This window comes from Prionailurus bengalensis, chromosome B1 (assembly GCF_016509475.1).
Source record: "Prionailurus bengalensis isolate Pbe53 chromosome B1, Fcat_Pben_1.1_paternal_pri, whole genome shotgun sequence".
NCBI classification, from domain to species: Eukaryota; Metazoa; Chordata; class Mammalia; order Carnivora; family Felidae; genus Prionailurus; species Prionailurus bengalensis.
The window spans coordinates 162,972,043-162,978,600 of record NC_057344.1 but is presented as its reverse complement, the minus strand read 5'-3'; the positions used below and the strand labels follow the sequence as shown (position 1 = coordinate 162,978,600).

Sequence of the window (6,558 nt, the reverse complement as noted above, 5' to 3'; positions counted from 1 at the left end):
TGTGATCAGCTTCTTCGCTCCAGCAGGGCTTTGACATCTAAGCACCACGAAACAATGAGATCTCCGAGCTTTCTGGCAGAGCCATCAGTCTCTTGTGCCACAGAAGTCAAGCAGGTAATTTAAACACATGAAGTCATCCAGTCCTTGTGATCTATCTGGAGGGCAGGGGGAGCCACAGGTCAACTCTGCCCTGTTGTTACCATGCGAAGATCTGAGTCCAGCTTGTCGCTCCCTCTTCTTCCTTTTTCTAAGAGAATCCTGTAATTGAGAGCTTTCTCCAAAATTTCCCAATATTTCATGTTGGCAAATAATTCAAAAATTCCTTTTTTTTTTTTTTTTTTTTTTTTAGTTTAGCACCATTTATTAAGTGATCTCAGCTGTTGCTGTAGCTGCTGCGTGTCAGCCGGTTCTTAAGACATAAAATGCTCTTCCAATCCCTCTTGTCCAGGACAGAAGGATCTTCTGGGTAGCACGCCAACAAAACAAGAGACTCCGATGATGCCAGCTTCAATGATGGTGCCATCCAGGGAGGGAGAGGGTCATGGCGCGTTCAACCGCAGCTTCCAGAGGTTTTGTAGAAGGAGTCTTTGGGGGCCCAGGCTGCCTGGCATTTTGATGCTGTTGGTGTGGGTTTTGTACTCCATAATGGTGTTGGGAGGTAGGTTAAGCACTCGCCGAAGCACTCGCCGAATCCTGGATTTGGGCTGTGGTTGCTGGGTCACTGGCAGTCTTATTCCAGATTGAAATAATGTCCTCCTGAAACCGGACAGAGATCACAGCCCCACACATCTCCTCCCCAGCCATGAACTGTCTCCACAACGTGGCCAGGATAAGATTCTCCCAGCGATGGGATGCCAAGCCCTTCCACAGCCGAATAATCCACTTGCCATGGTTTTTATTTGCATCATCCTCCCACATAGGTTTAATTCCTTCTTTGAAGAGATGGAAGTCACTGTGGCCTGTCAGGTCCCTGGGATGGACCATGTGGCTGTAAAACCACAGAACTGCTCCACAGAGGCAAAGGTGCCGATCTGTTTGATATTCTGTTCATAGCTCTGTGAGCTAATGGGACGGCCAGGGGTTCTCCTGGAATACCAGAAAGTATAGTTGTACCGCAGGGGATGTTCTGCTGGTCCAGGGACAACAGCCTTCCTCTTACTGCTGCCCTGACTCTTGTCTCGTTCCGTTTTTTCCTTCTCAACATCTTTCTGTGTGCTGTTTTCTTCATTCTGATCACGGTCCCCACTGTCATCGTCTTTCAATGCATCGAACTTGTTCATCCTCTCACTGCCACCGTGGCCACTGCCTCACGGAGTGACTTCCCCAAAAATTCTTTTATTTAAAAAAATTTTTTTTCTATGTTTATTCATTTTTGAAAGACAGAGAAAGAGCACAAGCAGGGGTGGGGCGGAGAGAGAGGGAGACACAGAATCGGAAGCAGGCTCCGGGCTCTGAGCTGTCAGCACAGAGCCCCACGCGGGGTTCAAACCCACAAACCGTGAGATCATGGCCTGAGCCGAAGCCGGATGCTCAACCGACAGGGCCACCCAGGCGCCCCTCAAAAATTCTTTTAAAATGTAGTTCGGCCCTAGCAAAATATATCTGTTAGCTTAATTCAGTCCACGGGCCACCAGTTCTCAGTCTCCAGTGTAATCCAACTTCTTCATAATAGACAAGAAAGAGAAGACCCCAAAGTACTTAATCTTACTTCAGCAAAGAAGACTTTCTGAAGTTAAAAAAAAAAAAAAGAAGAAGTTTTAGTTCTTAGAAGTTTTTGAATGTTTAAATTTGGTTGCTGGTTTTTATAAAGCCTTTCATCAGAGATTTTGCAAAATTTGGAAATACGGAAACTATCCATCCAGTTGGCATGTGGCATAGGGGATTAGCTTTGGGGGGGGGGCGTTATGTTTCAGTGTCCGTTTTCCACTATGTGGCAAGGTACATTAGTTGTAATTCCAGATAGTTAAGGAAATAGGCAAATTTAAAACACCTCAAACATACCAGGGTTTTATTCTGTAGCCATGTACCAATTTTGTCCTGTATTTCCGGAGAAACATAACTATTTCTCCCTACAACTGACTTCTGTGGGTATGAGATCTGCCAGAGAATAAGACTATGAGTATATATTCCTGGAAAAACGTGTTGTATTTCAAATTGAATTCTTCTTAAAAAAAAAAAAAAAAACATGCGGGGTGGGAGGGAGGGGAGGGTGGGTGATGGGCACTGAGGAGGGCACCTTTTGGGATGAGCACTGGGTGTTGTATGGAAACCAATTTGACAATTAACTTCATATATTGAAAAAAATTTTTAAAAATTTGTTTTTGTGTATTTATTTTTGAGAGAGAGACAGAGACAGAGCATGAGCGGGGGAGGGGCAGAGAGAAGATGGAGACAGAATCCGAAGCAGGTTCCAGGCTCTGAGCTGTCAGCACAGAGCCCCACGCGGGGCTCGAGCTCACGGACCGTGAGATCATGACCTGAGCCGAAGTCGGACGCTCGACCGACTGAGCCACCCAGGCGCCCCACAAATTGAGTTCTTCGTCTTTTCATGCCAAAGTCTTATTTGCTATTTATAGAGACCTATTTGCTTCAGCTGTTTACCTGGTTGGAATGACCAAGAAAGGACTGTCAGTATCTCTTCCTGCAAACTATGTTAATATTCCTGTTTCTACAAAGTTACCCCGAATATACATGACTATGGGTGCTGGGGTGCTATATTTTGTAATCAAAACCTAAAAGCCACTCCTTGCTTGTATACCTCTTCACATACATACATGTACTCTGCCCTTCCTACCTCCCACAAGCCCAGACCCACAATCCTGAGCTGAGATGGATGCATTTGATGATGTCTTTATTTCTCCTTCCAAGCTCTGAAAGAAAAACTGGCTAGAAGCCAATGAACATTAAGAACTCATTTCTTGGCAAGCAGCTACTATCATTTGCTCAAAACATATTCAGAGTTGTCACTGTGACAACTTGGGAAGTAGATTAGAATCACTACCATCCTTTCCCATCCCCAGGAACTTTACATTTCAATGCCTCACTCACTGAACGTTTCAGGAATAATCAACCGGACCCAGATTTTTCTCTTTCAGCTGGAAGGCTAGAAGCTTGAATGACAGGGGTGTAAAGTCTTCGGAGATTTGATTAAACCCCTTTTCCCTCTCCTGCTCCTCAGTGTGGGCATTCCTGAAGAATCTGTCTTTTTCTTGTTCCACATTCTCTTCCTCAGAGTTCTCGTGTCTCCAGTGGGGTCAACGATTTCTTTTATAAGATCAAGGATTGGGGCACCTGGGTGGCTCAGTTGGTTGAATGTCCGGCTCTTGATTTTGGCTCAGGTCACGATCTCATGGTTTCAAACCCCGCGTTGGGCTCTGTGCTGACAGTGCAGAGTCTGCTTGGGATCCTATCTCTCTGATCCTATCCCCTCTCTCCTCTCTCTCTCTCTCTCTCTCTCTCAAAAAAAAAAAAGAAAGAAAAAAAAGATCAGTGATTAACGATCTTATAAAGGATCAATGATTTCCTGCTATAAAATTTGCAGATCTAACATCGCTTTTTTTATGTGTGGCAAAATGCACACAACACAAAATTTACCACGTCAACCACTTTTACGTGTGTGGTTCAGTGGCACTGATGCATTCACACTGTTGTGCAGCCACTGCCACTGTAGGCACCTTATGTGGGTGGAATCACACTTTTGTATTTCTCTTTTTGTGACTGACTTATTTCACTAAGCATAACGTCTTCAAGTTTCATCCATGTTGGAGCAGGGGTCAGAATCTCCTTCTTTTTTCATTCTGAATCATATTCATGGTATAGATATGCTACCTTTTGTTTCTCTGTCCATCTGTTGATAGACATTTGGGTTGTTTCCACCTTTTGGTTATCGTCAATATAACCGATATATATATATATAATGCTATGAACATGGATGTACAATATCTGTTCTAATGTCTCTTCTAGCAAGCTCTGTCCTGAACACCACATTTCCTTTCCTTTCCTTTTATTTTATTTTTGTTTTTTTATATTAAATATAATTTATTGTCAAACTGGTTTCCATACAACACCCAGTGCTCATCCCAACAGGTGCCCTTCTCAATGCCCATCACCCACGTTCCCCTCCCTCCCTCCCCTCATCAACCCTCAGTTTATTCTCAGTTTTTAAGAGTCCCTTACAGTTTGGCTCTCTCCCTCTCTCTTTTTTTTTTTTTCCCCTTTCCCCTCCCCCATGGTCTGTTAAGTTTCCCAGAATCCACATAAGAGTGAAAACATATGGTATCTGTCTTTCTCTGTATGACTTATTTCACTTAGCATAACACTCTCCAGTTCCATCCATGTTGCTACAAAAGGCCATATTTCATTCTTTCTCATTGCCATGTAGTATTCCGTTGTGTATATAAACCACAATTTCTTTATCCATTCATCAGTTGATGGGCATTTAGGCCTTTTCCACAATTTGGCTATTGTTGAGAGTGCTGCTATAAACATTGGGTACAAGTGCCCCTATGCATCAGCACTCCTGTATCCCTTGGGTAAATTCCTAGCAGTGCTACTGCTGGGTCATAGGGTAGATCTATTTTTAATTTTTTGAGGAACCTCCACACTCTTTTCCAGAGCGGCTGCACCAGTTTGCATTCCCACCAGCAGTGCAAGAGGGTTCCCCTTTCTCCATATCCTCGCCAGCATCTATAGTCTCCCGATTTGTTCATTTTAGCCACTCTGACCGGCGTGAGGTGGTATCTCAGTGTGGTTTTGATGTGTATTTCCCTGATGAGGAGTGACATTGAGCATCTTTTCACTGTTGACCATCAGGATGCCTTTTTTAGAAAAGTGTCTATTCATGTCTTCTGCCCATTTCTTCACTGGATTATTTGTTTCTCGGGTGTGGAGTTTGGTGAGTTCTTTACAAATTTTGGAAAGCCCTTTGTCCGGTATGTCATTTGCAAATATCGTTTCCCATTCCGTCGGTTGCCTTTTAGTTTTGTTGATTGTTTCCTTTGCAGCTGAGCACCACATTTCTAACTGTTGCTGGACGCTTGCTCTTGGCCATGTTATGGCTGATCCCTCCTTCTGAATGAAACCCCCATTCCCCCAGCAATGCATGCTTAGGAAACAGAAGGTACCTTTACTTGCATCCATTTTTAGTGTCCCTGCCTGAGAGTAGGCCCTTTATAGCACTATGTTTTAATATCCTTAATTAATTGATTGACTAACTCCATTAGGCATATTGTGTGTTTTCCTGCACCAACACGGTAACTATGCCATTCTCTACACCGGAAGAGCCTTCTTTCCCTCCGTACCTCGCCATCTTTTTCTTGACACCTTCCTGTGCACTTTGCGCACACTAACTTCTCCTTCTCCTGGATCTCCTTAGCAATCATTATAAACCTCTCTTTTAGCTCATAGGAAGTAAATGTCTTGGAATTTCTTTGTCCACTTTCCTCTGCCTTAGTTCCCCATCTAGGTTGTGCCTCTTGGCGTGCAAAGACTACATCATTTACCTATCCATTCTCCACTGACCGAGTATCTACATTTTTGGTCCTGTTCTAGGGTCAGACTGGCTTCCAGCATGCTCCTGGATTTTAAGGTGCTCACATTTTGGTGGAGATATAGCACAAAAGCAAATCATTATAATTCAACGTGAAAACTTTAGAAGAACCATGGGCAGGGCTAACTTTATTAAGGGGGCGCTGAAGAGGGCTTATACTTCTTGACATTTCCGCTTTGACACTGACGCTGAAAATTCCAGAAGTTCCTTGTGGGTGATATCTCTTGATTTTCACAATTGAGTTTTCTCTCTCTAGAGAAGCCATTAACCTTTTCATACATGTGCCTGCAGTATCCACGTGTATATATCTATTTTTTAATTTTTGTTTAACATTTATTTATTTTCTAGAGACAGAGCATGAACAGGGGAGGGGCGGAGAGAGAGGGAGACACAGAATCCGAAGCAGGCCCCAGGCTCCGAGGCATCAACACAGAGCCTGACGCGGGGCTGGAACTCACGAACCAGGAGATCATGACCTGAGCCGAAGTCAGATGCTCAATTGACTGAGCCACCCAGGCGCCCCTCCACGTGTGTATTTTAAACCGCTAATTGTTAAGAAAAATAGTCTGGGACTAAGGAATTGGAATGACAACCCTCACCTAAAATTCTGCTTTATGATGGATACATGTAATTGTCCCTCCTTCGAACGCAGCGCTCCAGGCGGGCAGGGAAGAGACAGGGTACATGGGTTACATCCCAGAAGCTTGGATGATTGATGGGGGAGGGGTGGTTTGGAGAGCACAGGCGACTGCACTCAGGTGGTACTCAGCTCTCAAAAGAAGGCATGGTAACAATGCGAGATGATGTCATTTTGATGGGAGTGGGAAACTGATAAAGAGCCGTCTTCACTTCGCTTCTCTTCTCACGAGGCCTATGCCCAAAAGCTGCTCAATGCAGTTGATTTCATGGGCCAGAGAAAGAAAACCCTTTCCCCACGTCCACGGGAAAATCTACCCCTATCGGGATGCCATCCCAGCCCATTAATGCTGTGACGATGGATGTTCCTCACC

The 6,558-nt window shown here is 44.3% G+C and overlaps 1 pseudogene; it reads right to left on the bottom strand.

Annotated features, from left to right (window-relative positions):
- Positions 1-323: 323 nt before the first annotated feature.
- On the bottom strand, positions 324-1,317 carry LOC122478880 (annotated as a pseudogene).
- Positions 1,318-6,558: the final 5,241 nt, after the last annotated feature.